The sequence below is a fragment of the Grampus griseus genome, assembly GCF_964374135.1.
Source record: "Grampus griseus genome assembly, chromosome: 5".
NCBI classification, from domain to species: domain Eukaryota; kingdom Metazoa; phylum Chordata; class Mammalia; order Artiodactyla; family Delphinidae; genus Grampus; species Grampus griseus.
Genome location: NC_138998.1, coordinates 3,362,599 through 3,386,279, shown reverse-complemented (window position 1 = coordinate 3,386,279; position 23,681 = coordinate 3,362,599). Strand labels below are relative to the sequence as shown.

Here is a 23,681-nt window from a genome sequence, read left to right as displayed (position 1 = left end):
AACACAGACCATTCCTTCCTTCTGTTTTCCCTTTTTTTTTCTCTTTCTCACCCCTCTTCCCCCCCTGGAACGGGCATACAGTTTCTAAGTTTGAAAAAGTTTGGTGAACAAATGCAAGAGAATGATCATTGTAGAATAATGTGCTCTGAAGGATCAAGTGCAGATATATCACATCGCAGAGCAGAAACTCAGGGCAAACTGTCTGCTCTAGTCCAGGGAAATCCAGGAATCAGGCAGCAAACTGTCTCCTGTAGCTGAAGCCCTGGAAGAAGCCATCTCAGCTTCTAAACTACATGTGGCAGTTAAGGTCATCATGGCCCAGAGCATCCCCTGAGGTTGGGAGGATGGGGTCCAGCAGCTTCTGTTCTAAATGCACGTAACCTGCTGGTCTCCGATCCGTGTCTCCTGGGGGAGAGGCAAGCCTTCCCTTCTAGCCCTGCTCTTTTGTTTCTTGAGGAGGAGAGTGAAGCTCCACTCCTGCTTTCTCCCTTGGAGGTTGAGGATAATTCTGGGCTTCACCTGCATGTCTGTTGGTTATTGAGGGCGTCCTATGAAGAGTCAGGAGGAAAAAGGGATTGAGGTCAAATTTGTATATGCTAAATTAAATTAAATACTTCAATATTACAACTTAGAAGTACTCCAGTAGTTTCTTCTATAATAGTGTCTCAAAAGAATGCCAGAAATGTCCCAGCTGTCTATTTAACAGTTCTATCATTTTTGGCAAGTTACTTAAGTTCTCTGGGTTACATTTCCTTGCACCAGAAGACTGAGGTAAAGAGTGTGAAAATTAAGTACTTAGTGCAGTGCATGCAGCCTTCCAAGGAGTCAGTGAACTAATGTTGTTGTTATAATTATATGCATAATTTTGTTTTCAGCAGTTTATGAACATCTTTAATGCATCATTGCTAACTATGCATTATTAAGATTAATAATTCTAATTGGAACGAAAGTGAAATCACAGTTGCTTGTCTGTGTGTATATTGATCATAAAATTGTGCCAACAGCACGTTTAGATGACAGTATGAACCTCATATGTAGCTAACTTGTGTTCACCGAAGTGTCAAGCCCCCCCAGAGATGATGCAGAATTACCAATGATTATAATCACATATTTAATTCAATAGAATAACTTAATGTATTAAGTTAACTTAATGTAAATGTTGGGCTTTCTTAATAAAATGCATTGCAGTTGTTTATAATCTCCATTTTCACTATCTTAAAATTTATTTGCTGTGTTTTTAAAGAAAAGATTGTTGTTCATGTTAAAAATCCTTTGACTTATAAAGGACCTTATTTGTACACTAGATCATTTTGGAAGGATATAATTTCACTTAGTAGTAGTAGCAGCAGCCAGACTAAAGTGGTTTCAGAGCGCTTTCAAAGGCACAATGCTCTTAGCTGATGGTTCTTGCTAGACGTTATTGACAAGCTTAAAGTATTTAACCGCTCTGTGCGAAATTAGAGGTAGACTATTAGTAGAATTCCTACTGGTTGAACAGTAAATTCAGACAGGAAGATTGGAATGTCAGTTTCTCAAGATGTTTGGAAAATGCAGTTCAACTAAGTTAAATTTGGACACCTGACTGTTTCTACCATAGGTAAGAGTCCAGAGACAATTCTTTTTCCCTTGTACCTTTACTCAGGTACGCTTACAATGTGATGCAGTGATCTCAAGATGTGGTTCAGGACCCCAGCATCAGCATCACCTGGGAACTTGTTAGAAATATACAACCTCCAAGCCCTCCCCATACTTACAGAATCAGAAACTCTGGCCTGGGAGCTCAGAAACCTGTGTTTTAACAAGCCTTCCAGGTAATTCTGATGCAGCTGAAACTTGAGTATCATTGCTTTTTATCACATTGGCTCTTGGCAATTTGATGGAAATTTTAAGGAGAAACTGACAAACTAGAGAAAGTATTGCATCGTAGACAGGGAATCAAGATGCTTATTGAAAAGATAATTTAAACTTCAGCTCATCATGCGGTTAACATTAGGCAAAAATTTCCCTTTAGCTTTGTAATGGAAACAGATGATAAGTGTTTCAAGCCATTAATAAGAAATTCATATCGTATTGATTTCTGCAGTAGTATGGCTAATATCCCTTTGATTGTAACTTTTCCTAATGATGTTTTAACTATACGCCCTCAGGAAAGAGATTGGAAGTATTAAATTTCAAGTTCCAACTGTAGTTGTTAAGATCGGTCCAGCCTTAATCGTTTGGTACCTCCCCTTGCCCTGCCTCCCAAAGAGTCTAAACGACTTTATTTCCCTCAACTTCTAACGCTCCTTCTTCACCTTTTGGTGAAAGAGATTCAATTACCTCTGTCTGGAAGCATCCTTCCCCCGCCCCCACCTACTCATTCTTTAGGTTTTAGCTTAGACATTTCTTGAAGTAAACCTCCCTTAGCTTCTCTGTGTTCCCACAGATCCTGTGCCTAGCACTAGGAAGTGCTTGCTTGTGTATTGCTCTGTAGCCCTTCATGCACTATACAGACACACCTCGGAGGTAATTCGGGTTGGGTTCCAGACCACCTCAGTAAAGCCAATATCACAATCAAGCGAGACGCGTGAATTTTTTTTGTTTCCCAGCGTGTATAAAAGTTATGTTTACACTATACTGGAGTCTGCTAGGTATGCAGTAGTGTTATATCTTTAAAAACAATGTACATGCCTAATTTTAAAGTGCCGTAAAGTTTTTTATTGCTAAAAAAACGCTAACCATCATCTGAGCCTTCAGTGAGTCATCATCTTCTTGCTGCTGGAGGGTCTCGCCTTGGCGTTGATGACTGCTGACTGATGAGGGTCGTGATTGCGGAGGGCAGGGAGGCCGTGACAATTACTTAAAATAAGACAGCAGTGAGGTTTGCTCCATCAACTGACGCTTCCCTTTATGAACGACGTCTCTGCAGCGTGCAGTGCTGTTTGACAGTATTTTATCCACATTAGAACTTCTTTCAAAATTGGAGTCAGCCCTCTCAAACCCTGCCGCTGCCTTATCAACTAAGTTTATGTTATACTCTAGATCCTTTGTCATTTCAACAACCTTCACAGCATCTTCACCCAGAGTAGACTCCATCTCAAGAAACCGCTTTCACTGCTCATCCATAAGAAGCAGCAGCTCCTTATCCATTCAGGTTTTCTCGTGAGATTGCAGCAATTCAGTCCCATCTTCAGCCTCCACTTCTAATTCTAGTTCTCTTGCTGTTTCCACCACATCTACAGTTACTACCTCCACTGAAGTCTTGAACCCCTTCAAGTCATCCATGAGGGTTAGAATCAGCTGCTTCCAAGCTCCTCTGAATGTTGATATTTTGACCTCATCCCATAAATCACGAATGTTCTTAATGGCATCTAGAATGGTGAATCCTTTCCAGAAGGTTTCAGTTGACTTTGCCCAGATGCATCAGAGGAATCACTGTCTATGGCAGCTATAGCCTTATGAAATGTATTACTTTAATAATAAAACTTGAAAGTCACAACTACTCCTTGATCCATGGGCTCCAGAATGGAATTTGTATTAGCAGGCATGAACACAGCATGAGTCTATTTATTTATTTGTTTGTTTGTTTATTTATTTATTTTGGCTGCATTGGGTCTTCGTTGCTGTGCACGGGCTTTCTCTAGTTGCAGCGATCGGGGGCTACTCTTCGTTGCGATGCACGGGCTTCTCATTGCAGTGGCTTCTCTTGTTGCATTCCACAGACTCTAGGCACGTGGGCTTCAGTAGTTGTGGCACGTGGGCCCAATAGTTGTGGCTCACGGGCTCTAGAGCGCAGGCTCAGTAGTTGTGGCGCACGGGCTTAGTTGCTCCGCGGCATGTGGGATCTTCCTGGACCAGGGCTCGAACCTGTGTCCCCTGCATTGGCAGGCAGATTCTTAACCACTGCACCACCAGGGAAGTCCCACAACAGGAGTCTTGTACATCTCCATCAGAGCTCTTGGGTGACCAGGTGCATTGCCAATGAGTTGTATTTTGAAAGGAATCTTTTTTTCTGAGCAGTGTCTCAACAGTGGGCTTAAAATATTCAGAAAACCATGTTGTGAACAGATATATGTGCTGTCATCCAGGCTTTGTTGTTCCATTTCTAGAGCACAGGCAGAGTAGATTTAGCATCATTCTTAAGGGTTCTAGAATGGTAAATGAGCGTCGGCTTCCACTTAAAGTTACCAGCTGCTTTAGCCCCTAACAAGGGAATCAGCCTGTCCTTTGAAGCTTTGAAGCCAGGCACTGACTTCTCCTCTCTAGCTATGAAAATCCTAGGTGGCATTTTGTTTAAATGTAAGGCTGTCTCATCTACATTGAAATATCTGTTGCTTAGTGTAACCACCTTCATGAATTATCTTTAGGTAGATCTCCTGGATGACTTGCTACAGCATCTCCATCAACATATGCTGCTTCACTTTGCACGTCTTTGTTACAGAGACGGCTTCTTTCCTTCAACCTCATGAACCAACCTCTGCTAGCCTCAGACTTTCCTCATGCAGCTTCCTCACCTCCCACCGATTACAGATCACTATAACAAATAAAATAATAATGAGAAAGTTTGGAATATCATGAGAATTACCAAAATGTGACACACAGACATGAAGTGAGCAAATGCTGTTTGAAAAATGGTGCCGATAGACTGGCTCAGGGCCAGGGGATCAGTATATTGACTGTCAAGGAAGGTCCTCAAGTACAGCATTGTCCTCAGCTTCTAAAGGCTATTAGCTATATGTTATCACGTATTTTCCAAGTTCAGTTTCATAGTGGGGATTTCCTTTTATCATGTTTGGCAAAAGATAGGCGTTCAATGAGTCAGTGTCAGTAGCTCAAGAAATAGTATATTAGCCTTAAAAAAAAAAAAGCTGCATCCAGGTATACGTCCCAAATTGACAGGTGAATTCAATCATCACCTCATTATGTTATGGTTAAAGCTGATCTAAAGGTACCTGTTCTTACAAGTTACGGTTATTTGATATATTTTTTTAAAATAGTCCTATAGGAATTTGGCGTTTAGTCTTGGAAGGAAAATAATTAACCTCTGCTGCTGTTATACCATAAATTTGGTTTCATTTATGTTTTAAACCTGAACTATTTTAAATTAACCATAGTGACTACTAAGCAGAACCAGAAAACCCAAATATCCATATTTGGTCGGTCAGATTGGCAGAGATTAAAAAGATGTAACTCGGCTTGTCAAGGATGTGGGGATACAGGCAGCACTGTGTGCTGCTGGTGACGCTGTAAATTGGCACAGTCCTTCCAGCTGGCAGTTCAGCAGTGTGTGTCCTGTGACTGTGAAATTACAAAGGCAGTAACTGGACAGGTGCTCCGAGGTGTTTGTCCATGGCTCCTCAGGTAGCATTTTGTGTAACAGTACCCTAAATTTCTAGCAGTGAGAGCTTAATGAGGTAAGTTGTGGTATATCTATTGAACAGAATGAATAGGCAGCCATTAAAATGTTGATTGATATATATTATACATATTTATGTGTATATATAAATATGGAAAGACTTGCTTATGTTAAGTAAAAGGACGGAACTACATAGCTGTAGTTACTTAAGCAAAGGAAAACTTTCAGAAGGAAATACACCAAAATAACAGACATTTCTGGGGAAGTAATTGTGTGGAATAGTGTAAAACTCAAATATTTTGAATTCATGTGTGTTTTCCACACAGACTTCTAGTATAGTGGTTCTCAAACTGTAGTAACTCAGTAACTTCTCAAAAGTCTTGTTAAATATGTAAATTGCCTCAACCCCAGAGAATCTAATTTAGTGTGAGTCTGAAAACCACACTTTCAGCAATACTGCTGCATTTATTTTTTATAGTTTCTATTCCTTCTCCCTAACATCTGTACCTGGTACTACTAGAAAATTATTTTAATAGCACTAGTCTTACATATGGTTGTGTGTTTAACTTTAAAAAATGCTCATGTACATAAGACCTAGCCTCAGAGAATGCTAGGGCTCCCTGGATGCTTTAGGAATACCACAACGCATGAAATGTTTTCTGCCAAACAGATTTAAGCTGCTAGGAACTCCATTATGGTGTTTAGGTTCCTTTGAATAAAGAGGGTTTTTTAATCCAAAAAAAGGGGAGGTGGTGTTGAAAACAAGAGAGTAATAAGCAACAGATAAAGTGGAATATACATTGTTTAATTCCACGAGAAGATAAAACTGATTTTCAAAGTAATATCTCATTTTAATAGTCCACATTTTAATGTTATAAAGGATGCATCTGTTTCGTGTTGTAAAACAAGTATTAAACTCTGACTTGACAAATTGGAAGCTATTTAGGACTCAGACTTATTACATTTCCCATTGAGATTAGGTTTTCTTTTTTACTTCACAGAATAAAGCTTTTCCTGACTCTTAATAGGATATTTCCTTCCATTCTCTTTTTTTGTCTTTGCTATGCCAATTTTTAGTTTACTACAGCATCTGACCTCTGTGGTTTGAAAAACGGAATTTATGTAAAATTGTATTAGAATATAGTAAAATCATTCACTGAAGTGAAACTGAGATAATTTTAGGACCTAGAAATTACTTGATAAAGATCTTTTTCTATAATTTAAAACATGTCACAAAGAAGTTAAATGTTTGATGAAATAATACAGATTTGTGTATTATATGAGAATTATATGGACCTTTCTGTTGCAAACCTATCCAAGCCAATTTGATTATTCATGTTTTTTCAGGTTCTTTTGGTAATTGTCACAGCCTTGCTTCAGGTGAACGGAGATCTCAGACCAAATTTTGCCACACGTACAAACCTTTGTTACCACGCAGACACAAAAAAGATCATAGAACCCTTTTTCATAGGCAAGTAAATTCCCTGCTTTGTCCTTTTAAACATGCTCGGACAAGCACTAAGGCAAGAAAATATTCTGATGGTAGGATTAGCTAACTTTCTAGTTTGATTAGGCATCAGAATCTTCTACTAATTTGGGAAGGGTGTTTGGTGCAGGAACAAGGCCTGAAGGCGGTCATGACCTTGCATGCAACTCAAAAGGAATTAGACTACGGGACTTGCCCGAGAACCCACTCCATTCACGCAGAGGTGGAGGAGCCTGGATGCTACTTCTGGCCAGTCACTTATTCTGAACGCTGTTTATTTCCCCAATAAAATCTATTGCTGACCTCTTTGGTGCTCACAGATGCAGCCTCCATTGGAGGTGCAGGTAAACACATGGCATCCATCTGCCTCTGGAGTGAAAATCTTGAAGAGAGTCTTTGGCCAAGCTAACTAACCACTCTCAGAGTGGTCATTCTTGGCTAGGCCCCTTGCATGTTAACTTGCATATGTAGAGATACATCATATGATCTATACTGGTATTTTTTCAAGTCTCAACGATGATCAGTTAGTGGTTTGTGAAAAATCAGTGGGACCAGCATCTTGTGCTTTAGTGTACTTTGGAACGGGATGGGATAGATGTGCATTGCTTGTAGTAAGTATTATTTTGGGAACCTTTTCTTTCTGTTATATATGTATATATCATTGTGTCGTGATATAAGATGTATATCCCGCTGTCACAGACACAGATAAAAATGTTTGAAATCAGCAGTTAGTATTTTAAAGTAAATTACAGATGAGGTACAACCATAACTTTAGTCAATCCTAGATTTGTAACAGAATAGAATTTACTGGCTTCTTGAGGATTATCTTAGTAACTGAAACATCTAAGCCTTTCCCATATTTCCAAAGTTCCGTTACTCTTATGCGGAGCTGGCAGCCAAGATACTAACTGAAAAAGAAAAAAGTGTTGTTTGTTGAAAAGCAGGTTTTATGCTAGGCATTCTGTCAACCACTGACTGTTTTCTGGAGGTGTTAAAAATCACTGTTATGATAGATCTTTCATGTTAGCACGTAGACAGACTCCCTGAATCTTCAGAACAACAGTAGAAGGAGATGTGATGCGATGTGATGATTACAGAGGTAATGAGCCTCAGTGCCAGATTTAGCAGTATTTAAGTCATGCTGTTACTTTGCAAATGATACTTTAATACAGTTAAAATTCCCTTGACGGTAAGGATGTTAGATTAAAGACCTTAGCACCTGTTCTAGTATTCCTGATTTTGTCTTTCACAGACGTTACTTTTCAAATGTGCCCATCGTAACCCTTGAGCTGTACCGTCTCTGGCTATGCAGATGCTGCTAATGTAAAGAAGAGCTACCACTCCTTCACCCCCAGAATGAGCTCTTTTCGTCGTTCTATCTGTACCGTGATGGGTTTCTCTTACCAGATCCCCCTGAGAGCCAGCATGGCAACGACAGGAGTGGAAGCCACTTAGGACTTGAAATAGCACAGGGAGGTGCCTTCTCAGAATCACCGGAGCAGCTGTAGGTGTTGCTTGAGGATTTGTGTTTCGTCTTGCAGGGGCTTTGCAGAGAGTATTCCCAGTCACCTGCTCTGCAGGGTCTTGAGAGAGACCTGAACTAGACTGTGAGCCTTTTCCTTCACGTTGCGGTCTTTGTGCCGGCAGATAGAAGGAGCCGAATACATACTTGCTACAAAGTGAATGAAGGGGTCATTAATTTCACCGATGTCGTCTTCTCTGGAGGCCTGGTCAGCCGATTCGGATTGCACGGCACCTAGCGCGTGCAGTGGGAATTCTCCCTCTGCCCACTCCTGCTCAGGGCTGCCGAACCCTGAAGACTCTGCCTCACTCCTCAGCTAATCGGTTTCAAAACCAGCAGTCACACTTGCATGGATGCTGACAAAAGGCCAGCTGGTAGGCTGCTAAGTCTCGGCTTGTAGACACAAGAACGAATAAACAAAATACTTTTTATTTTAACATCTTTATACTCCATACTTTTTTGGAGTATAATTGCCTTACAATGGTGTGTTAGTTTCTGCTGTATAACAAAGTGAATCAGCTGTACATATACATAGATCCCCATATCCCCTCCCTCTTGCGTCTCCCTCCCACCCTCCCTATCCCCTCTAGGTGGTCAGAAAGCACCGAGCTGATCTCCCTGTGCTATGCGGCTGCTTCCCACTAGCTATCTGTTTTACCTTTGGTAGTGTATATATGTCCATGCCACTCTCTCACTTCATCCCAGCTTACCCTTCCCCCTCCCCGTGTCCTCAAGTCCGTTCTCTATGTCTGCATCTTTACTCCTGTCCTGCCCCTAGGTTCATAGTCAGAAAGAGAAAAACAAATACCGTACGCTAACACATATATATGGAATCTAAAAAAAAAAAAAAAGTGGTTCTGATGAACAAAATACTTTGGAGGCATTTGGGAGGTGACAGATGCTTGAAGGAAGGAGTCCATGATGAAACATTAGAACAAGTGGCCCTCATCTACTGTAGAATTTAAGATTTTCTAACAGAAATTATTATTTATGTTAGTTTCAGTTGTCCACTGAATGTGAGCTTGTTGACTGCTTGAGATATGACTGTTCACACATATTTTTAATCACTCATTAATTTGATACTTACTAATGAGATATAACTCTGTAGTAAGAATGCCAATGACATTCTAAATACAATCCTTCCTTTCACGGTAAAAGAAAATGAGTCTCTTATAGAGAATTTGGACATAAAGGTGCAAACAGATGATGAAAACCACCTGTGATCTCACCATCCAGAGATGATGATGATCAACGTGTTGATATCTTTTCAGGTTTTTATTCTGTTTGTGCCTGTAATTTTTATAAAAATTAGATAAAATTAACTCTAGTTTGCTTTTTTCACTGAGCAAGTTCCCCATATCATTCAAAAAATCTTCAAATATATAATTTGTAATGACTTCATATTCTACTGTTTGAATATATTATGTTATTTAAGCATTTTTCTATTTTTAGATATTTACATTGTTTCCATTTAAAGTACGTAAATATCAGTATTCATACTGTAATCTCTGTAGCCTCCCACATGGTGCATTGAACATAACAGGAGCCCAGTAAATGCTTAGTGAAGGAATGAACTGGTTAGATTTCCCAGAAGGAACTCTGTAACTGCTTACTGAGTCACCTCTTGAATAAAATGAAGGAATTGGATTAGAAAGCTTATAAAAGAGGTCTTTCTGTCTGTCAAGTTTTATGATTATGTGATTTGGAAAAACAATTGTAATTGACAGTCCCATAGTCAGTCACATCATATTAAGATGTATGTATAAAGGTCATACAGGGCTCTTTTATGTGGTGTTGGAAGTGAAGCTTAAAGTAATTGGAAGTGCTAGAGAGTAATGGAGGAGATAGTTCTAAGAAGCAAGGCCACACCATCTCTCGGTGACCGTTCCCTGTCATCTGTAGTCTGGGGACAAGTCACGTTCATCATTCTAACTCCCATGACAGGTCTTTACAGTTCTCTTCACCATTTACACCAGACCCACTTGTAAAGAGGCAAGAATAGTCACTAAGCGTTGAATCATGATATGTCTGTTGATATGTATATCTGAAATTTAGTTTAAATCCTGCTTCTTCTAGGAAGTCTTCTCCCCAGACTCCCCTTCTTTCCAGGACAAGAATGGTCTTTACATGTATATTTTTCTGCCTTTGTAATTAGAACCACACATGTTCCAGACGAAGCGTTGCCTAGTCAGGAACAGAGTAACCTTGAGGAAGAGGATAAGAACTGTTTTCAGATGGGTAAAAAGGTGGTCATGTGGATCGTGTATGAAAAGTAGCATCCTATTCCTTTTGCTTTCAACTGAGGAAGCAAGATTTTAGTTCAGCATTAGGGAGAACTTTTCCGAAAGTTAAAACTCTTCCAAAGGGCATGGTCTGCCTGAACATGTGTGAACTAGTAGTGTTGAAGCATCTGTAGGGTTGTTGTATGGGGTGTTCCTCTGTTCGCTTGAAGAATAATTCTCAGATCGTTTAGGCAGAAATGCAACAGAAGATATTTTATACATGTTTGTGGTAGGCACAGACTCTTATGAAATTAGGTAGTGATCCATTCTATTGCAGTCTATTATCACCTGGCCTAGGGGATGGGCTTATGCTTATTCAAAAGGTGAAACGTAACAGGAATAAATGCAAATGCACAAAATTTGGCTTTCCCAAATGATGGCAGTTATAGGATGAGAGAAATGTGGCATAATGGGAGATTTGTTTACCAGTGTTGACTAAAGACCAGATTTGTCGGTCAGTGAGTCAAAACATTAATGGCGTAGTATTTGCATATAATCTATCCACATCCTCCTGTATCCTTTAAATCATCCCTAGATTACGTATAATACCTAATACAATGTAAGTACTATGTAAATAGTTGTAAGTAAAATGCTACATAAATAGTTGCTGGGCACAGCAAATTCAAGTTTTGCTCTTTGGAACTTTCTGGAATTTTTTATTCTGAAGATTTTCGATCCGTGGTAGGTTGAAGCCATGACGCAGAACCTGTGGATACGGAGGGCTGACTATATAGGCTGTTTGCTTGGAAAAGATTCTGTTTCTAGAAGGTGTGGCATTCGAGCCGGTGGTGGATGATCGATCAGTTGTCAGGAAGATACAGTGAAGGCTTTAGACAGGATGACATTTCAAGTTCCTTCCTTTCCTGAGATTTTTGAGTCACCAAGTTCTAGGTCCCTGTTGAGCTGTCCTGCAAGTGAACAGCCTCCCAATGCTGGGCAAGAGAATCCGTTGCTCTTAGAGACTTGGTTTTCTCTCCTTGTCTACTTACAATATATGGTGAAGAGTTTGCAGTTCTTGTTTAAAAGGTCCCTTCTAGGTTAAGGAATCACAACATTCAGTGAAAGCTTTAGGATCTCTGAAGCTGTGCCTGTTTCATTCTCCTGAGTACATATAAAACAGTTTATAGCTAGTGCTATAACTAAAGCCAGTTTACCCCAGTCCTAACACGCCAGATGTCTTGGGAGTATAGTACCTCAGCCATGCAATGTGACGTGAACTAAAGATAACTTTTTAAAAAAAACTCTTAACTGGAATTATCTTATATTTTCAACTCTTAACTGGAATTATCTTATATTTTCATTATTTATCTTAATAGTAAGGATACGAAAATAAAGCCCTGCTAGTTCATTTTTCATTTCTCAGTCTATATAATCTTTTCTGAAGATTTAATATAGGAGTGTATGTCTAGTTCTGGTCTTAGCTCTTGTTTTAATGCTTAACAATTATTTCTCTCATCAGGATGGCAGCCTAGATAAGAGCTCTTGGCCTTCTTTCACTTATAACTGCTTTTAATTACTTGATAACAAACTAACACTGTAACCTGTATAACGTTTGCATGACCAGTGTGTTTTTTCGTTTCTAAACAGTTATTGTAAGAGGTACCAGGTACTTTAAAACATGTATCTTAAACTGGAATATGAGCCATTGCACTTTGGCAAAATGTATGAAGTCTTTATGAGGATACTAACGAATATTACCAGTGAGAACAGAGCGTAAATCCCACATCCTTTTTTTTTTTAAGATTTTTTTGATGTGGACTTTTTTAAAAGTCTCTATTGCATTTGTTACAATATTGCTTCTGTTTTATGTTTTGGTTTTTTGGCCATGAGACATGTGGGATCTTAGCTCCCCCACCAGGGGTTGAACCCACCACCCCCATGCATTGAGAAGGCAAAGTCTCAACCACTGGACTGCCAGGGAAGTCCCACATGCGCCGTCTTTAGTTGTGGCATGAGAACTCCTAGTTGTGGCATGCGGGATCTAGTTCCCTGACCAGGGATCAAACCCAGGCCCCCTGCATTGGGAGCGCGGAGTCCCAGCCACTGGACCACCAGGGAAGTCCCCAACATCCTTTCTTGAATCCTAAGATCGGAAGTACATATGTCCTGGGGCTGCCTATCTATATGCGTAAGGACCATGCCTTAGCTCTGCAATGCTGGAAACAGAATCCCACGCCCTCCTTCAACTCATGATGCTCAGTTGCCCAGCTTAGTTCCTGAGTCTGGGGCTTGACCTCTTGAATAGTGGGAAGAAACACTTCCCACTGAGAATTTTGAGAGTGAGTGGATATTTTAAGAGTTTCTCTTCAAGCTTTTCTTCCCTGACTCATTTGGAAAGATAAGTACTGTTTGATAATTCTGTTTAATTCAGTATTTACTGTGCCAAGCTCTACAGAAAATACCAAATTAAATAAGACATAAATCTTTAAGGAGCTTCTTTTCTGTAGTCAACCAGATAAGTCTAAGAAGTAAAGCAAAGACTACATAATTTGTAGTACAGTGTTAATGAAAAGATAGCAAAGACTTGCAGTTATCATATTAAGGTACAAATGATTTCCTAACTGTATTCATTTATCTACAATCAGTCACAAAAGAAGCAGTCAATGGACAGATCTCCTCTAATAGAGGATTGGGTAGCCTTTCTGCATGGAGAGCAAATACTAATGGACTTGAATATGTTTGCTTTTCCCGTGTGTGCCTTAATTAATACTGAATTTGATGGCTTTTTCTTCTGGTTTCTATGGGTAAATATAGAAAATTTAATCCTATTGTTTGGATTAATGAGCAGTCTTTTTACAGCCTTGTGCACATTGTACCATTAATGAGAGTTCTTCTGCTGCAGGAAAAATATTTTATTTGAGAATGAAAAAGCAAATTGAGTTACTATTATTGTGTAAGAGCTTCGTCGTTAAGTATTGCGTCCGCTTGATCTCAGCTGGGGCTAAGGTACCCTGACAGCTGTGAGATGGTAAAATGATGGAGGCGTTCAGAGATGTAGGGCTGTGGTTTTTATATAAATCAATTTGATTTACAATTGGTAGAGTTTATTTACCTCTATGATTGGTAGATGTACTGAGCCCAGTAAGTTGGTATCAGCTTTCAGTTCATGTTTACTTGCAAGCCTTCTGTAATAATAATAGCATGAATTCTTTTAGCAGTATGAATGATGAAGTGAAAATCAACACTTGTTTCATTCTTTTTCTGCTTTGCCAATGTTTTTACCACTTGACTGTGGGAAATTCCAGTCGTATACCAAGTAGGAGATTAATATAATGAAGTCTGTTTTCCCATCACATTGACCAACACGTGGCCAAACTATACCCATCCACCCCCATCTCACTTCAGATTTGAAAGCAGATCCCAGGCATCACATCATTTCCTTGTACATATTTCAGTATGTGGCTCTATAAGTTGAGAACCTTTTTATCTTTAAACATGACTACAATACTATTGAAAAAACCTAGCTGCTTTCTGGTTGCAGGTAGGAAGTAAGGAATGCTGGAGTCCAGCCAGGTTCTGATGCCTTTAAGTACTTGGACAAGCCGTTTAACTTTCCCCTGCCTGTGCTTTCTTGTCTTTAAAAAGAGAAGATTCAAGAAGATGGTCTCTCAAATCCCATCTGTCCCTGAAATGCGTAATTTAAAAAATGAGGAGATCTCCCAGTTTCTGGCCCAGCACGTAAGGGGCTTGCAAGTCATCACTCTGTGCTAACAAGTAAAGAGCCGAAGAAACTGAAAAATCAACAACTCTCTTTAGATCTGTCAGAGAAGTGGTGTCACAAGGCAAACCCTTGCCCCAGAATTGGAGAGACAGGCAGGCAGATACAGAGGACCACAGCTTACTGAAGCAGAACTATCTGTGGAAACCAGCACGGGGGTAAGAAACCCTAAACTGTAATTGACAAACTGCTGGAGGTGAAGAGTGGACAAGCCTGAGAGTTCAAAACCCCGAGGAGACCCAGCCATAGTGACCGCACAATTGTGTAGTTTTACAGTGAATCCCTCAGGCTTCTGGCAGGGGGAGGGGAAAGCCATGTTGAAATACTCCAGAGCATTCTGTCCTTCATAACAGAGGCTGTCCTCAAGAGAAACTATGTATCGGAGCCTAAACTACTGGGGATTAATCAGAGCCTAATGGACCTGGGGAAGGGAAGTACCCAACTCCAGCCCAGTCTAGGAGTCTAAACTACTAGGGATTAATCAGAGCCTAATGGACCTGGGGAAGGGAAGTACCCAACTCCAGCCCAGTCTAGTCGTGCTGTCCCACCTAAGTGGGGTGGGGGGTTACTGAGAAACACTGAAGCTCACAGTTCGGAGGCAGAGGCTCACTAAAAGAACGGCCTGATCATAGGAGTGCAGAACGCTGCCCCTATTCCTGCACCTTATCACTGCATTACCAAAGGCCTATTTGAAGCAGTTGCCTTGACCCAGCACATCACATCCAGCTGTCAATAAAAAATCGCAAGGCATACTAGAAGACAAAAAACACAGGTGGAAGAGACAGGGCAGTAACAGAACCAGACTCCAATATGGCAGGGATGTTGGAATTACCAGACTGGGAATTCAAAACAGATTGTGATTAAGATGCCAAGGGCTACAATGGCTAGAATAGATAGGATTCAAGAACAGATGGGCATATGAGCAGAGAGATGGAAATTCTACGAAAGAATCTAAAAGGAGTACTAGAGATCAGAAACACTGTAACAGAAATGAGGAAGGCTTTTAGTGTGCTTAATAGGAGACTAGACATGGCTGAGGAAAGAATCTCTGAGCTGGAGGATACGTCAGTAAAACTTCTGAAAAGGAAAAGCAAAGAGGACAAAGACTGAAAAAACAGAAAAGAGGGGACTTCCCTGGCGTTCCAGTAGTTAAGATTCTGTGCTTTTCCCCTGCAGGTGGTGCGGGTTTGATCCCTGGTCAGGGAAGTAAGATCCCGCAAGCCACGTGTTGCAGCCAGAAAACCAAAACAAACAAACAAAAAAACCAGAACAGAACATCCAAGAACTGTGGAACCACTACAGGAATATTCATAAATTCATGTAATGCAAATACCAATAAGGGGAGGAAAGAGAAAAGAGAACAAAAGAAATATTTGAAGCAATAAAGACTGAGAATTTCCTCCAATTCATGGCAGACACCAAACTACAGATCCAGGAAGTTGAGAGAACACCAGGCAGGATAGATGCCCCCCAGAACTGCATCTAGGCATGTCATATTCACACTGCACACCACGATTGTCATGTATAACCTCTTCCACTAATGACTTCCAAGTATGTATATACATGTATTGTGTATGTCCGTCCAACTCCGTTCTCTCCCCAGAGCTCCACACCCACCTGTACCTCTGTCTACTTGACATTTTCACTTGGATGCTTTACAGGCATCTCAGATTTTACATGTTAAAGGGAACAATTGATTTTACTCTCCAAACTGATTTGCAATTCTCTCCCTGCCCCATCTCTTCCCAACTTATAATGGCACACCATTCCCCCAGTAACTCAAGCCAGACCTCTAGAAATCAGTTTTTACCTGTCACTCGTCCCCCTGTGCTATTCACCCCTGGGTCCTGTCCATCGTACCTACAAAATGCATCACCAGTTTGTCTCCTCTTCATAGCATCCTCTTCTTGTGCTGGCATTCTCGCCCCGTCCAGTCTCTACAGAGGAGCCTAAACAATCTTCATAAAATGTAGGTGGGATTTTCTCTCTCCATGGACGTCCCAGACCCAGAATGCTTGAAATAAATCTAACTCTAAGCTGCTTACGGTGCCCTGAAGACCCTACATGACCTGGCCTTTCAGCCCTCATGCTGCCGCTCGCCTCCTTGTTCCATTGGAGGTCTTTCCCGGCTTAGGGACCTTCACGTTCTGATTCCCTCCCACCTCGTGCTCAGCTCCTTCTTATCCTGTAGGTCTCGGCTTCAACATCCCTGTCATGTGAGGCTTTTCTTTACCACCACATAACTAAAATAGCTCCCTCTCCCCCTATTTGTTGCCTTTCTAATAACTCGCGCTTGGTCTGCTTTTGTGACTTTTGCCTGCTGCCGTGCTAGAACGTGAGTTCCAGGAGGGCAGGGACTGTGTCTGTCTACCTTGCCGTCATAGCTCCGGGGCTCCAAGAGAGTCTTCATGCCCGGTACTCCAAACGTATCTGGTGGATGGAGGGCTGGAGGGAGGGAGCGAGGGTAGACGTGAGGTGAGCAGTGAGGTTTGGAAAATATGGCTAAGTTCAGACAAATGGAGACCATGGAAGAAAGAAATGGAGAAGGGGAAATATTCTAGACAGGAAGGCAGTATGTACAAATGTAGAATGAGTGTAGTGGTCATAACGGTTGACCCTGACATCCGTTCCACCCCAGTAATTTGTCCAGGCCACTCATGATCATCATATTTCCCTTGTGTGGGTTGGCCTGAGCAGTGAGACGTGAGGGGAAGTGGGCTGGGTGAAGTCTGGCGATGTTTTCCTCATGTCTGTGGAGGAGAGCACAGGCAGTTATACTCTCCCTCCCTGCTTGGAAGTGGTCCTGTCTAGATAAGAGGATTGGAACTCCTGGAACTGCCTTGCTACCAGATGGAAGGTGAAGCCGTCACGAAGAAGGAAGGCAGCCATGGAGCCAGAGCCCTCGTGTTCTGCACTCGTGGGTTTGCTTTCTTGGATGTACAATAAGTAACGCAGTGAATGCCCCCTTTCCTTATCTCGGCTTCACTTAGAGGATCTGACGACCTCACTAAAATAGTGAGCATCTGCCTAGATGAAGGAGCACATGCATACAGGATAGTAGTAGGAATTCATTCTAGAAAAGTTAAGTTTGGAGAGTCAGGGCCCTTGAATGATAGACAGAAGTGGTCTCTGCAGTGCTGAAGGACAAAGCCTCCGGATGCAGACTGCCTGCACTTAATCTACTTGCACCGCTTTCTGGCTGTGTGGCCCAGGGCGGGGCACTTACCCTTTCTCTGCCTTGCACCTTCTGTGTCCAGCGCTGTGTCAGTGATGCCCGCCTCGCAGGGTTGTCACAAGGATTAAGCGAGCTCATCCGTACAAACTAGGCCATGTTGAGCATCGAATATGTTGGCTACTACTCCTAGCGGTGGCGAAATGTATTTATTTTACAGTTAGTAGTTCACAAGCCTTTGTGTACATAAGAACCAATTGGGAAGTTTGTGAAACGGGGATCCCATTGCCGGAGCGTTTTACCGGGTCGGCATGGATTTGGCCAGTGCGTCTTGGCAACTGTCTGGGTGGGGTCTGCGTCAGGTCGCCCCCAGACCTCACGTAGAGAAGCTGCACAAATCATAGAGTCTCTGGAGGCTTTACAGCCGTGAGGTTAGGTCTATTAGGGAATTAATCTCTCGGGTATCTTTATGGGGAATTGTAGGTTGGAGTTTCAAAATGAAAAGGTTTTGACGTGGCTGCTCGAGATATGACAAAGGTAGTTTTGTCAGGCTTTGGTATAAAAACCCACTTTGAGATGTTGAGCCTATGTCACTCAAAGAATGATGGTGCCCCGGAAAGGACGAGAAAATGGCAGAAAGGGGGTGGGGGGAGTATGTTTGCTGAGAATCGTTTTGTTTAATATGATGGAGGTCCACTCTGGCCATGCCCAGGAGGCTGTTCAAAGATGCTGACCTGAACGTGTCCCTGGAGGGTGAGTCAGACAAGCAGCGGGCTGCCTCGGAGGACGGGCGCCACCAGCCAGTCTTCCCGTCACTCAGCTAGACGCACTCATCAAGGCTCCTCAGTTTACAGTTTCTGAGACACCAGCATTGGGATTGCATCGCTTGAGATTCTGTATCACTGTGTAATTCTTTTTTATGTTTACTGAAGTTTTGATAACCTTTCCATAGTTTGCAATCCTCTTGTTTTTCCTCCTTTTATTTTTTGAAGATTCAGTTAACTAAAGACTTTGAATTTTGTTACCTATGCTAAGAACCTCCTACACATCTCTCTACTGGATGCTTTATACACGTTATTTATAATCCTCACAAGAGCTTTGCAAGGTAAGCACACTTCTTTTGTAGGTGAGAAAAGTCAGGCTCAAAGAGGTTAAATTACTCGCAGCAAGTCATGGCTAAGTTAGAATTCAAACTGAGGTCTGTCCAGGAAGTCCTTACTCTTGCAAGGTTTCCATTAATGCATTCAGTCGTGTACCTAACACAGAACGCTTAACTATGCTTATCCTTTTTTGAAATCTGTGAAGGGACTTCTCATCAAGATGCTATCATTCTGCTGTTTTCGTGTTGCGTAGAGCAGGTAGGTGTTATTGATGTGACGGTATGTGAGAGGTATTAGTGACGAAGAAATAGACCCTGAGGTGACTTTTTTATCCTTTAAGAAAGCAGAGTTATCATGATTTGGATATTTTAACTTTCACATCATGTATCATGTTCTCACATGAGACATTAAATCCATTTATTCCATCTTAGTAAACTATGTACTTTTTTTTTTTTTTTGCGGTACGCGGGCCTCTCACTGCTGCGGCCTCTCCCGTTCAGAGCACAGGCTCTGGACACGCAGGCTCAGCGGCCATGGCTCACGGACCCAGCTGCTCCACGGCATGTGGGATCCTCCCAGACCGGGGCACGAACCCGTGTCCCCTGCATCGGCAGGCGGACTCTCAACCACTGCGCCACCAGGGAAGCCCAGTAAACTATGTACTTTTTTCCTCCGGATTATTGCTCCTATTTCTCCTTCGTCTGTCTCTGTCCTCACAAATAAATTACCATAAGAATAAACCGATTCTTCGTGTGAGGATAGGAAAGCAAAATTTGGTTATTAAAACTAAAAAAAAAAAAATTGCCTTCATGTCTAAAAAGAAAAATCTAATTTCTTTGGGGATGGGAAGAAAAACCCCTGAATACTCTACAGTTTAAGAATCATCCAGAAAATGTCTAGCTGAATTCCAAATATTCAAAACATGTTTTAATATAGTAGCCAACTTTTTTTGTATCATTATAGGAATTAAATATATTGTCTGAACACTGTGGGAAAGATGTTCAGTAGAGCCTTGTGAATTATTGGAGAATTTTACGTGCTAATAGAGCATTGATGTATTTCCAGGCACTTGCGAGGCATTGAAAAGCCAATTTGAGGACCGTGTCTACTCTCTTCACTGCATTAATAGAATTAAATTTTCTTTAAAATTTTTTGAAAGAAAATAATCTGTAATGATACGACTTTTTTGTTGCTCTTATCAGCAACAATGGCTCGGGAACAGAGCTAATATAACAACGACAGTACCCTGCCTGGCTTTCCAGAAGCACTGTCACTGTCCTCACTGTCACTCACGGTCACTGTCGCCGCTCTCGCTAAGCAGATCAAAGAGCACACGTGTTGGCAGAGCCCGCAAGTACTGGCGTGACGCTGATATGTATATGCGGCTCATGATGGCATGTTAATGTCAAGTCCTAGCTCTGAACCTGCTCAAGTACTCAAGGCTCAGCGCACACTCGTCTTCAGCGGGATGCTCGCATGAGTTTCACAGCAGCTCCACCTCTTCCTTTGCTTTCTCCAACCCTTTCTCACCTCTTACTCTCAGTTTTTCACTTCCTCTGTATCTGAAGAGTAGGAAATGTGAGTATGTAAGGAACAGTGGGTCAGGGGACGACAGGAGAAAGGAGAAAGAAATCTGCTTGTTTATAGTGCTTTTGGGTTTGGGTTTTTGTTGGTTTTATTTGTTGTTGAGTTATGGAGTTCTGTTTAAACAGAATTTGATCCCAGACTCCAGAACATGTAAAAGCTGGGCTGCTCCGTTATGGGTTGGCATACAAAGCTGAATCCTCATTCACATACCCTCTCCTCCTTCGAGAAAAGGTAGGGGACAGAGGGGGTCTTTTGTATAAGTTACAAGAGCATGATTTGAAGATCACTTCTCTGCACCACAGATTCATGCTTTTGGAAGTATATTGAGTCGAGTCCAGCGTGGAGGAAGATGGATTTTACTGTTTAAGAGGAAATCAACAAATTTTGTTTGTGAGCTCAATATGTGAGAGGTATTAGATAGCATAACTTGATAGATTTTAAAGTGTGAATAATCAGGCTATTAGTCTTTTTGTAAATTTTCCTATTAAAATTGTCCCTTTTCTTAACAAGACATGTGGTCTCCAATTTATGTTGCTCTTCGGAAATGGCTTGAGTACAGTATAGTATGCTTACTACGGGTAATTGTAACCATTAAACATTTCTCTGATTTCCCTTGAGCTATTAATTTTTTTAATGAATTTATTTATTTATTTTTGGCTGTGTTGGGTCTTCGTTGCTGTGCGCGGGCTTCGTTGTGGTGCGCGGGCTTCTCATTGTCGTGGCTTCTTTTGTTGCGGAGCACGGTCTCTAGGCATGCAGGCTTCAGTAGTTGTGGCACATGGGCTCAGTAGTTGTGGCGCACGGGCTTAGTTGCTCTGCGGCATGTGGGATCTTCCCGGACCAGGGCTTGAACCCGTGTCCCTTGCATTGGCAGGCAGATTCTTTTTTTTTTTTTTTTTAACATCTTTATTGGGGTATAATTGCTTTACAATGGTGTGTTAGTTTCTGCTTTATAACAAAGTGAATCAGTCATACATAAACATATGTTCCCATATGTCTTCCCTCTTGCGTCTCCCTCCCGCAGGCAGATTCTTAACCACTGCACCACCAGGGGAACCCTGAGCTATTAATTTTATTATCCTTTTCTTAGCTAACGTATTACATTCAATAGAGCTATCTTATGAGTTGCATAAGGAGTTTATAGATTTACCACCATTCCTGATGTATCTGTGGATCGCCTCTTAAATACAAAATAGAGCTTTGCAGTGACAATAAAATAGTATAAACAGAGTTTTACTCTCTGAAAACCACTTTCTTTGAAATAACCACTGTACATAGAAAAACCTTCCTGTTCTCAGGTAGTATCCATTTATTTGAATTACTAAGCCCTGCAAACTGGAGGTTAAGGACCTGAGTTTGGTTGTTTTGTTATCATAAATGATGACATTACAGAAATGCAGTTATGTGATGCTTAGTGAAAATAAAGCCGTACTATTTTAGGGAGTGAAATTAATTCAAAATATTTTCAATAAGAATGTGGCCAAGTTGGCCCACATACTGTAGTGCAAGCTGATAAATAACCAGAAGACTGTGATGTACAGTTACTAAATAAGCTCTTGCAAACAGTTCATGTAAAACCACCTTTAAACCGAATACCTTAACTGAAAAGCACGTAGGTAAACCCTACTAATCTCGATCCCATGGTAATGTACAACTTTCAGTCCAGAAGATTTGGATAAATGTTCTGCAGCTGTACCCAGAAATCAGCTTTTCAGTCATTTCTGTAAAATATTCTCAATGTTTTATCGAATACAGTTATTGTATCACAAGCAGTTTCAAATTCCAAAATGGTGTATATCGAGAAAAAAAAGCAGGAGTCTTTGCCCTTCTTAACTCTGATTACCCTAATTTAGGATAAATAGTACCTCCTTAATTAATTAATACCTTAAGATCGTGGACTGAAAGATGCCGTAAAGTGCAAATTACTGTTTATTTGAATGAACACTCTTCATATTTAATAATTAAAAGGCAGAATAAAAGGAAAAGCCAAACATCGTAACAAATAGTACCAGCATTTAAACGCAAATTTCCAAAAATGATTATCACGTTAGACTTGAAACAGACTTTTTTACACCTGGTGAGAGGACTTTAATTTTTTACGTATTTAGAAGGCTTTTCATTACACAACTGCACATCTCGGTGTACCCATTATACTGTTTTGTGGGTAAATTGCTGCTGCAAATATCTACACAACTCTATTACGTTCTCCTTTTCTCTTTATTTCCTTTTCCCAACAAATGTAATATTTGAGAATAACGCTTCCTATTATTCCATCCAATTTAATAGTAGTTTTCTCATTTTTGAATGTTTCATATTCAGTTAAAGATGACTTAAATACTTTAAAAAGTTCCCCCCGACCCCAGCCCTCCCTATGGAGATATGTTTACTTCTGGACTCGCTTCGAGGTAACAATAATATACGGACTTCTGCTACTTTTTTCTCACAGTTCTGAATGACATTGATAAACCTTCTCTGCGGTCCTATAAGAATAGACATTGTTTGCTTTCATGATAAGATTCTTGATTATGCTGCAAGTGAGAATACGAAACACTGTATTTTCAGCTTTTGATGCCTTGAACAGATACTCTGTTCATGTATGTGATAAGATGTTAATGGAAGCAAAAAATGACATTTTCTGGTAGAAGACTTGTACCCACGTGTTTATTCCTTCCACAAATAATTAATGAGTGTCACTTTCTGTATGGCAGGCACACTATGCCGGGCACCTGGGATACTGCAGCATACCAAAGAAAATCTTGTCCTCACGACTGTATGTCTTCCACCAACTGAATTGCTGTCCTATTGATTTAACCCCCTGTGAAGAACTAGACTAGTTTCACGGCAGTAAACAAAAACATCCTGAGTTTATACCTTAAAAAAAGAAAAACACTGTGAATGTCAGCTGATTAAATCCTATCCTATGTGAAGTTGGAGTCCTCTTTGATGTGCGGTTTTAGATAAATGATGATAAGAGTTCTTGACATGTTTTAATGAAATTTGATGCGGATGAATGTTCTGGGTTAATCTCAACAGTAAATGTATATGATTTTGAGCATTTTTTTTGCACTATAAATTGGTTTAAAATTCTTTTAAAAAACAGGGCTTCCCTGGTGGCGCAGTGGTTGAGAGTCCACCTGCCGATACAGGGGACACGAGTTCGTGCCCCGGTCCAGGAAGATCCCACATGCCGCGGAGCGGCTGGGCCTGTGAGCCATGGCTGCTGAGCCTGCGCTTCCGGAAGGGGGACTTACTGTTTTCTGTGTCAGTAAGTGGCTGTTGTGATCGCCTCTTCATCTCTTTCATGAGAAAAGTATTGCTGCCATAGGGTTGTGGGCAAGACTGAACACACTACGCCCAACCCTTGAAAGCTGAGATCGATGCTCCAGGGGGAGAGAGATTGCAGGCCAGCAGGGTCAGAGGGGAGCTGCACATGTCTATAGAGTGAGCAGCCAGAGGCTGCCGGGGGCAGGCTTTGTGGT

General features: G+C 41.2%; 1 protein-coding gene across 1 annotated transcript in view; it reads left to right on the top strand.

Moving 5' to 3' along the window:
* Nucleotides 1-23,681, top strand: part of LOC309822845 (ubiquitin-conjugating enzyme E2 E2) — a 355,948-nt gene that overhangs the window by 180,471 nt on the left and 151,796 nt on the right. The gene's annotated exons all lie outside the window — the stretch shown is intronic.